Raw genomic sequence first — 11,471 nt, 5'->3', positions numbered from 1 at the left:
ATAGGGATTTACAGGGACAAATTAAGACATAATAGAGTATTTAGCATATCCCCTGTCCACTGTCCAGGTCCCAGAGTGAGCTCATTCTCATAGAATAATGGTTTCCCCCATGGCACTGACTGAAATTTGCCATCATTGTACAATTCCAGTCCTTCCCTCCGCTCAGGGTTGGTTTTATCGCTGGAGCTCGCACTGTGTTCAAGAACACCTCTTTCAGTCTCATTGTCAAGACAGTTTAAGTTGTGTCTTACTCATCACGTGTGATACTAGGCCTACCATCAGACCCGTTGAGACCACACACACACACACACACACACACACTGGGCAAGCCTTACCTTATAGTATACAACGAAGGGAATGGGCTCTATGCATGCATCACTTCTGCATTTGGGTAAGGATTCTAAGACATTTCCAGTCAACGAGATTGAACGTAATTTCTGTTCGATTCTGTAACTCATTGTCTTCGGGATACGTGTAGAAACTAAGAATAGAGTTATCAGACATACATTGTGGTACACATATTTGTTGTGGTACACACATTTTTTACATTGTCATGCCCGTGGGTGGAGGAGGTGCTCACTGCAGAGCCAGTGGGTGTAGCTTAGGTCCAACAAGGTGGGGCCTTGGTCCAGCAGGGTCCAGCAAGTTGTGAATGAGCTGCTAGGCCAAGCCTCAACTCCCTAGACTGTGTTTGAGAAAGAAGGCCTAAAACACCACTTGTAAGCGTGTAAGTAGCTAGTGGCTAGCCCTACATTCCCTGACAATATCGATAGGCTACCCAAAACATATAGGTCTAAGAAGGAATTGTATTTTTTTACCCTTACAGGAAATAACTGCACTAATCCACTTCAAGTGTCAACTGTAGCTTTTTGAGGATCAAAACGGCAGAGTTGGAAGAATTGTTTGCAGTTCTTAAGCAGAAAATGCAATACATGAAAAACAAATCTGCATTGCACTACTGTTGATTTGGAAATACTTGTAAATTGTACTGCACTGTATTTCGCAAAAAATAAAATAAACTAGAAAACGTAATTTCGAGGAAATTACCAGTGCATGCAAAAGCAAGACATAAGATAAAATGTGAAACAAACTTAAATTTACAAACAGTTGTGGACAGAGGAAGGTGAGGGAAGGGGGGGGGGCGGCAGTGTGTTGTATGTATGTGGCTTAGGGGCAAACCGTTTCGGTTAATGTTCTAATGTCTGAATTGAAGTTGGTCAATAAAGCTTGACGGCTGGATCAGGATCGGCGATTGAATGATGATTTATTGTTGGTACAATAAGTGAATAACAGACACAGTCTAAGTCTCGCTCAGTAAAACTGACAGAGTCCTCGTAGTGTGAATTGCTATCAAGCGTGGCACATAGTATCTTGCGCGTGATGCTATGCGGTTGGCTTCTCGATCCGTCTCAGCGAGAAATACAATAAGGAAACATTATTATACTCCTAACATGAATCAAATGTAAACGTGGCACAAACATATGGAAAAACCCAGCTCTGACCCAGATACAATGGCTCCGGCCCTCGGCCCATGCTATCACCCATATCTGGATGTTCTAAGCTACTAGGCCTTCTCTGACCTAAACATGGCCAACTGTGCAGCTAATATCAGAGCTTAAAGGATCCCATTCTATGGTGAACACATCAGAATACAGTCAGAATACCCCAGAATTCAACAAAAGTCCAACCAACCAGCTGATTCTCAGTAGTAACTCTTCAGCCAGGCAGAGCAGCTAATTGGTGAGATCACCTGTGTTTAAGTGCACAGATAGAACCAATACGTGATTGGACTTTTACTCTCTGAAGCTTGACTTTTCCACCTCTGAGTGTGAGTGCGTGTGAGTGTGCGTGCGTGCGTGCGCGTGTGTGTGTGTGTGTGTGAGTGGATGTAAGGAGCATGGCTTTCTATGATGCAGTGAAATGGGAGAGTTAGGTTAAGGAATGTTGTGGAGTGCATGGAGAAGTGTGGTATATATGAAGTGCTGCAGTGAGGTGTGTGTGTATGAGTGAATGGGTAGACAGAGAGAGCTGATAATGCAGGTTCAATTTAACTGGCTGTCAATTAAACTTGATAGGGCCTTTGAGCAGCTGGCTCTTGACACAGGTGCAAATCAGCTTAATCAGCAGTGCAGTGCGATAGACCTCTGAAGTTCGCCTACAAAAAAGCTTCCCATATATGGGCAGTTGGCTTCAATTAACTCCCGGATCTCCTTATATGGGCAACAGGGCAGCTTCAGAGGTCTATGAAAAGCCAATGGGGAAAAATATTTTGCTAATATTTCAAAAAGTATCAAGTTTACAGAACTGAAATATACATAGACTTAGTCTTATTTTCAAGACCTACGTAACAAAGTTTGAACCAAGTTTCTAAGTTAAACGGTTGAAGCTAATTAGGACCTGGTTAGGAGAATAATAATAACTAGAAATGCAATTCCAAGGAATTACCAGTGCATGAAAATGCAAAAATAGATAGATAATGTAGATATGGTTACTAAGGTGTAGCTAGGGTAAACATGGTGGTTGCATAGTTTACAGAGAGTTGATAGTGTGAAGGTAGACGTTTTAAAGATGAAACGTTCCAGTTCTAACTTAACTAATGATTTCTATTCATGTTAAAATGTTGATTAGCTAACTTAGCTAATGATTTCTAGCAGTTACGCTAAAAATGCTTATTATGCTAGCAATGCTAACTTTACTAACAATGCTAACCAGGTTGATTAGCTAACTTAACCGATGATTTCTAGCAGTATTGCTAAAAATGCTAACAATGCTAACCAGGTTGATTAGCTAACTTAGTTGATGATTTTTTGCAGTTATACTAAAAATGCTAACAATGCTAACCATGCTAACTACCTAACTTGCTAGTGAGGACTTTTATTTTGAAACATTTGTTGCTAGGGTATCCATGGTGGCCACTATCAGGAAACAAGAAGTTACTGCAGTATAATCATGTTGGTTGCTATGGAAACGGTCATAAACACTTAATTTTAATGGTTGCTATGTTGGTTGCTAGGTACATGGAGGTTTCATGTAGTTGACTGGAGGCATAGTGGATGATAACTGACAGTTGGAATGGTTGAACAGTTCAATAGTTGAGTAGTTTCAATGGTTAAATGATTTAATAGTGTATTATTGCAGTGAGGACCTTTATTTTGAAACAGTTGTGGACAGAGGACGTAGTGAAACAGGATCTGTAGTCTTAATGAGATTGTATGCTTAAAGCCTGAGACAGAAGGTGCCTCTCATATAGCGTTTACGCGTCCTCTCTCGCTCCTCACTGATCTACATAAAGAATGATGGAGCGGCAACAATGGGATAGTCTAGCCCTTCTTCTATCTTTCTTTATGTAGATCATTGAGGATCGAGGAGCGAGGGAGGACATATAAACGCTGCTTGAGAGGGACCCACAGTAAATACTTTAAAAGTTGTATGTAGATAGTCTAATTAATGTTGATAGACAGACTGTTTAATGGATGTTGATAGGCAGATTGTTTAATAGATATTGATTGACAGTTTAATGGGTGGATGAGTGAATGGTCTGAAGAAGATGAATGGATAGAAGGTTGGATGGAATGTGCCTTATATTCTTGTTAAGAGAGACACTGATACAGCTCTCTGAGAGTAGTTGACACAGGTGTAATCAATTTAACTGGCTAGTCTTAAGAGAGCCAGAGTACTCTTAAAGCCTGAGACAGAGTAAATAATTTAAAAGTTGAATGTAGATAGTCTAATTAATGTTGATAGACAGAGAGTTTAATGGATGTTGATAGACAGATTGTTTAATAGATGTTGATAGACAGTTTAATGGGTGGATGAGTGAATGGTCTGAAGAAGATGAATGGATAGAATGTTGGATGGAATGTGCCTTATATTCTTGTAGAATGGAGAGACACAGCTCTCTACTGAGAGTAGTGGATACAGATACAGGTGTAATCAATTTAACTGGCTAGTCTTAAGAGAGCCAGCCTGAGACAGAGTAGATTGTTTAAAAGTTGAATGTAGAGTGTCTAATTGATGTTGATAGGCAGACTGTTTAGAATGGGTGGATGAGTGAATGGTTTGAAGAAGATGAATGGATATAAAGTTGAATGGAATTAGGAGGACTTATTTTGATACTGTTGTGCGCAGAGGATAGGCCTACAGGGGAACAGAATATGTAGTCTTCAGAGAGATTGTAAAGCCTGAGAGAAACTGACAGTTGGTGCCCAGGTGGCTGACCAGCTGGGGTAACATTCTAATTGCTGCCGTGATGTCATAATGAGCCATGTTAAGTCTATGGGGGAAATTGTAATAGTTTTTAACTAATAGTTTAAAAAGTATAAAAGTTACAAAGTTGAAAAATACAAAGCCCACATCGCGTAAGTAAGACCTACGCGTCAAAATTTGAATGGAGTTTCTACGTTAAGCGGTTGAAGCTGAATTGCGTGCGTTAGAAGAAGAACTAGAAATGCAATTCCAAGGAATTACCAGTGCATGAAAATGCAAAATTAGATAGATAATGTAGATATGGTTACTAAGGTGTAGCTAGGGTAAACATGGTGGTTGCATAGTTTACAGAGAGTTGATAGTGTGAAGGCAGACAGTTAAAAGATGAAACATTCCAGTTCTAACTTAACTAATGATTTCTATTCATGTTAAAATGTTGATTAGCTAACTTAGCTAATGATTTCTAGCAGTTACGCTAAAAATGCTAATTATGCTAGCAATGCTAACTTTACTAACAATGCTAACCAGGTTGATTAGCTAACTTAACCGATGATTTCTAGCAGTAATGCTAAAAGTGCTAACTATGCTAACAATGCTAAATTTGCTAACAATGCTAACCAGGTTGATTAGCAAACTTAGCTGATGATTTTTTGCAGTTATGCTAAAAATGCTAACTATGCTAACAATGCTAACTAGTTAACTTGCTAGTGAGGACTTTTATTTTGAAACATTTGTTGCTAGGGTATCCATGGTGGCCACTATCAGGAAACAAAAAGTTACTGCAGTATAATCATGTTGGTTGCTATGGAAACGGTCATAAACACTTCATTTTAATGGTTGCTATGTTGGTTGCTAGGTACATGGAGGTTTCATGTAGTTGACTGGAGGCATAAGTGGATGATAACTGACAGTTGGAATGGTTGAACAGTTCAATAGTTGAGTAGTTTCAATAGTTAAATGATTTAATAGTGTATTATTGCAGTGAGGACTTTTATTTTGAAACAGTTGTGGACAGAGGAAACAGTTAACAGGATATGTAGTCTTCACAGAGAGATTGTATGCTTAAAGCCTGAGAGAGAGAGGGCTGCTGCAGGTGGGGCTGGCCACCTGGCATAAGATTCTAATTGCTTAACGACCCGATAATGATGTCATAGAGGCCAATGTTAAGTCTATGGGGGAATTTTTAATAGTTTTTAATTTATAGTTTAAAAAGTATAAAAGTTACAAAGTTAAAAAATACATTGCGCTGATGTGCTAAGCAAGACCTTTGTAACACAGTTTGAATGAAGTTTCTACGTTAAACGGTTCAAGCTGAATTGCGTGCGTTAGAAGAAGAACTAGAAATGCAATTCCAAGGAATTACCAGTGCATGAAAATGCAAAAATAGATAGATAATGTAGATATGGTTACTAAGATGTAGCTAGGGTAAATATAGTGGTTGCATAGTTTACAGAGAGTTGATAGTGTGAAGGTAGACAGTTTAAAGATGAAACGTTCCAGTTCTAACTTAACTAATGATTTCTATTCATGTTAAAATGTTGATTAGCTAACTTAACCGATGATTTCTGGCAGTAATGCTAAAAATGCTAACTATGCTAACAATGCTAAATTTGCTAACAATGCTAACCAGGTTGATTAGCTAACTTAGTTGATGATTTTTTTGCAGTTATGCTAAAAATGCTAACTATGCTAACAATGCTAACTATGCTAACAATGCTAACTATGCTAACCATGCTAACTAGCTAACTTGCTAGTGAGGACTTTTATTTTGAAACATTTGTTGCTTGGGTATCCATGGTGGCCACTATCAGGAAACAAGAAGTTACTGCAGTATAATCATGTTGGTTGCTATGGAAACGGTCATAAACACTTAATTTTAATGGTTGCTATGTTGGTTGCTAGGTACATGGAGGTTTCATGTAGTTGACTGGAGGCATAGTGGATGATAACTGACAGTTGGAATGGTTGAACAGTTCAATAGTTGAGTAGTTTCAATGGTTAAATGATTTAATAGTGTATTATTGCAGTGAGGACCTTTATTTTGAAACAGTTGTGGACAGAGGAAGTAGTGAAACAGGATGTGTAGTCTTAATGAGATTGTATGCTTAAAGCCTGAGACAGAAGGTGCCTCTCATAGCGTTTACGCGTCCTCTCTCGCTCCTCACTGATCTACATAAAGAATGATGGAGCGGCAACAATGGGATAGTCTAGCCCTTCTTCTATCTTTCTTTATGTAGATCATTGAGGATCGAGGATCAAGGAGCGAGGGAGGACATATAAACGCTGCTTGAGAGGGACCCACAGTAAATACTTTAAAAGTTGTATGTAGATAGTCTAATTAATGTTGATAGATAGAATGTTTAATGGATGTTGATAGGCAGATTGTTTAATAGATATTGATTGACAGTTTAATGGGTGGATGAGTGAATGGTCTGAAGAAGATGAATGGATAGAAGGTTGGATGGAATGTGCCTTATATTCTTGTTAAGAGAGACACTGATACAGCTCTCTGAGAGTAGTTGACACAGGTGTAATCAATTTAACTGGCTAGTCTTAAGAGAGCCAGAATACTCTTAAAGCCTGAGACAGAGTAAATAATTTAAAAGTTGAATGTAGATAGTCTAATTAATGTTGATAGACAGAGAGTTTAATGGATGTTGATAGACAGATTGTTTAATAGATGTTGATAGACAGTTTAATGGGTGGATGAGTGAATGGTCTGAAGAAGATGAATGGATAGAATGTTGGATGGAATGTGCCTTATATTCTTGTAGAATGGAGAGACACAGCTCTCTACTGAGAGTAGTGGATACAGATACAGGTGTAATCAATTTAACTGGCTAGTCTTAAGAGAGCCAGCCTGAGACAGAGTAGATTGTTTAAAAGTTCAATGTAGAGCGTCTAATTGATGTTGTTGATAGGCAGACTGTTTAGAATGGGTGGATGAGTGAATGGTTTGAAGAAGATGAATGGATATAAAGTTGGATGGAATTAGGAGGACTTATTTTGATACTGTTGTGCGCAGAGGATACAGGGGAACAGAATATGTAGTCTTCAGAGAGGAGCCTGAGAGAAACTGACAGTTGGTGCCCAGGTGGCTGACCAGCTGGGGTAACATTCTAATTGCTGCCGTGATGTCATAATGAGCAATGTTAAGTCTATGGGGGAAATGGTGATAGTTTTTAACTAATAGTTTAAAAAGTATAAAAGTTACAAAGTTGAAAAATACAAAGCACATATGGCATAAGCAAGACCTACGCAACAAAGTTTGAATGAAGTTTCTACGTTAAACGGTTGAAGCTGAATTGCGAGCGTTAGAAGAAGAAGTTTAACTAGAAATGCAATTCCAAGGAATTACCAGTGCATGAAAATGCAAAAAAAAATGTATAGATAGATAATGTAGATACGGTTACTAAGGTGTAGCTAGGGTAAACATGGTGGTTGCATAGTTTAAAGAAAGCTGATAGTGTGAAGGTAGACAGTTTAAAGCTTAAACATTCCAGTTCTAACTTAGCTAATGATTTCTAACAGTTATGGCAAAAATGCTAACTATGTTAACAATGCTAACCGGGTTGATCAGCCAACAGTTATGGCAAAAATGCTAACTATGTTAACAATGCTAACCGGGTTGATCAGCCAACTTGATGATTGCTAGCAGTTATGCTAAAAATGCTAACAATGCTAATTTTGCTAACAATGCCAACCAGGTTGATTAGCTAACTTAGCTAATGATTTCTAGAAGTTATGTTAAAAATGCTAACTATGCTAACAATGTTAACTATGCTAACTAGCTAATTTGCTAGTGAGGACTTTTATTTTGAAACATTTGTTGATAGGGTATCCATGGCTGCCACTATCAGGAGTAAAGAAGTTACTGTAGCAAAATCATGTTGGTTGCTATGGAAACGGTCATAAACACTTAATTTTAATGGTTGCTATGTTGGTTGCTAGGTACATGGAGGTCTCATGTAGTTGACTGGAGGCATAGTTGATGATAACTGACAGTTGGAATGGTTGAACAGTTAAATAGTTGAGTAGTTTCAGTGGTTAAATGATTTAATAGTGTATTATTGCAGTGAGGACTTTTATTTTGAAACAGTTGTGGACAGAGGAAGTAGTGAAACAGGATCTGTAGAGTTAATGAGATTGTATGCTTAAAGCCTGAGACAGAAGGTGCCTCTCATATAGCGTTTACGCGTCCTCTCTCGCTCCTCGATCCTCACTGATCTACATAAAGAATGATGGAGCGGCAACAATGGGATAGTCTAGCCCTTCTTCTATCTTTCTTTATGTAGATCATTGAGGATCGAGGAGCGAGGGAGGACATATAAACGCTGCTTGAGAGGCACCCACAGTAAATACTTTAAAGTTGTATGTAGATAGTCTAATTAATGTTGATAGACAGAATGTTTAATGGATGTTGATAGGCAGATTGTTTAATAGATATTGATTGACAGTTTAATGGGTGGATGAGTGAATGGTCTGAAGAAGATGAATGGATAGAAGGTTGGATGGAATGTGCCTTATATTCTTGTTAAGAGAGACACTGATACAGCTCTCTGATAGCAGTTGATACAGGTGTAATCAATTTAACTGGCTAGTCTTAAGAGAGCCAGTAAAGCCTGAGACAGAGTAAATAATTTAAAAGTTGAATGAGATAGTCTAATTAATGTTGATAGACAGAGAGTTTAATGGATGTTGATAGGCAGATTGTTTAATAGATGTTGATAGACAGTTTAATGGGTGGATGAGTGAATGGTCTGAAGAAGATGAATGGATAGAAAGTTGGATGGAATGTGCCTTATATTCTTGTAGACTGGAGAGACACAGCTCTCTACTGAGAGTAGTGGATACAGATACAGGTGTAATCAATTTAACTGGCTAGTCTTAAGAGAGCGTGTGTAGACAGAGTAGAGAGAGAGAGCTGCTGCACCTGGACTGACCAGCTGGCATAAGATTCTAATTGCTGCCGTGATGTCATAATGAGCAATGTTAAGTCTATGGGGGAAATTGTAATAGTTTTTAACTAATAGTTTAAAAAGTATAAAAGTTACAAAGTTGAAAAAGACAAAGCCCACATCGTGTAAGTAAGACCTACGCGACAAAATTTGAATGGTGTTTCTACGTTAAGCGGTTGAAGCTGAATACCGTGCGTTAGAAGAAGAAGAATAACTAGAAATGCAATTCCAAGGAATTACCAGTGCATGAAAATGCAAAAATAGATAGATAATGTAGATATGGTTGCTAAAGTGTAGCTAGGGTAAACATGGTGGTTGCATAGTTTACAGAGAGTTGATAGTGTGAAGGTAGACAGTTTAAAGATGAAACATTCCAGCTCTAACTTAACTAATGATTTCTATTCATGTTAAAATGTTGATTAGCTAACTTAGGTAATGATTTCTAGCAGTTACGCTAAAAATGCTAATTATGCTAGCAATGATAACTTTACTAACAATGCTAACCAGGTTGATTAGCTAACTTAACCGATGATTTCTAGCAGTTATGCTAAAAATGCTAACTATGCCAACTATGCTAACAATGCTAACTTGCTAGTGAGGACTTTTATTTTGAAACATTTGTTGCTAGGGTATCCATGGTGGCCACTATCAAGAAACAAGAAGTTACTGCAGTATAATCATGTTGGTTGCTATGGAAACGGTCATAAACACTTAATTTTAATGGTTGCTATGTTGGTTGCTAGGTACATGGAGGTTTCATGTAGTTGACTGGAGGCATAGTGGATGATAACTGACAGTTGGAATGGTTGAACAGTTCAATAGTTGAGTAGTTTCAATGGTTAAATGATTTAATAGTGTATTATTGCAGTGAGGACTTTTATTTTGAAACAGTTGTGGACAGAGGAAACAGTTAACAGGATATGTAGTCTTCTGAGAGACTGTATGCTTAAAGCCAGAGAAACTGACAGTTGGTGCCCAGGTGGCCGGCCACCTGGCGTAAGATTCTAATTGCTGCCGTGATGTCATAATGAGCAATGTTAAGTCTATGGGGGAAATTGTAATAGTTTTTAACTAATAGTTTAAAAAGTATAAAAGTTACAAAGTTGAAAAATAGAAAGCCCACATCGCGTAAATAAGACCTACGTGACATAGTTTGAATGGAGTTTCTACGTTAAGCGGTTGAAGCTGAATTGCGTGCGTTAGAAGAAGAATAATAAGAAGTTGAAGAAGACTAGGAAGAACAGTACAGTGCATTTTCATGCACTGTAATAAGAAAAAGCCTAGGAAGAACAATATAGTGCATTTTCATGCACTATAATAATAATAATAAGAAGAATAGGAAGAACAGTACAGTGCATTTTCATGCACTGTAATAATAAGAAGTAGTAGAAGAAGAAGAAGAAGAAGCCTAGGGATAACAGTACAGTGCATTTTCATGCACTGTAATAATAATAATAAGAAGAAGAAGACCGAGGAAGAACAGTACAGTGCATTTTCATGCACTGTAATAATAAGAAGACTTGGAATAACAGTACAGTGCATTTTCATGCACTGTAATAATAAGAAGACTTGGAATAACAGTACAGTGCATTTTCATGCACTGTAATAAGAAGAAGACCGAGGAAGAACAGTACAGTACATTTTCATGCACTGTAATAATAATAATAAGAAGATGCCCAGGAAGAACAGAACAGTGCATTTGCATGCACTGTAATAAGGGTAGGCTACTGTTAAAGACTGCTGAATGTATTCGGTTCACATTGAAATGATTCGGTATTTGCGTTGCCCTTAATGTTGCAGTGAAGGTGCTCAGTTGTCACAGTTGTAGGCCTAGTCTATCTTCCTCTCTTAATACACATCTAATTTGCTTGTGGTATTTGATCTCAGAGAATTTTGGACATAGCTCGACATTTCAGGTAAAATGTATTAGTTGGGCAGCTAGACATGAAGCTCGACTCTGAATTTGTATTTTCTGTTTAGAGTATAGGCCTAAAGTACTACTTTGCTTTGTGTTTGTGTAATATGTTTCATTCCAATAGGTAGGCTAAGATATTTTTATTCCTGTGTAACCTATTGGTGCATTCTTTGCATTAGTAATGCAATTCTCTTCATTAGCCTAATCATATTCATGTGACAATCCTTGTATTCTTGTATCCTAGGCCTGCTCTTTCAAGAGAGGTGTCATGTCCTGAATCGAGGATCAGTCATAGTATATTAATCATAAACTGTACAAAAAAAGATATTAATTCATTAATTTATTTTCTTGCTGGAACCATTATGATCAACAGGATAAGGGGGGTCTTTCAA

This window comes from Sardina pilchardus, chromosome 8, assembly GCF_963854185.1.
Source record: "Sardina pilchardus chromosome 8, fSarPil1.1, whole genome shotgun sequence".
NCBI lineage: Eukaryota > Metazoa > Chordata > Actinopteri > Clupeiformes > Clupeidae > Sardina > Sardina pilchardus.
Note: the sequence above shows the minus strand (reverse complement) of the source record.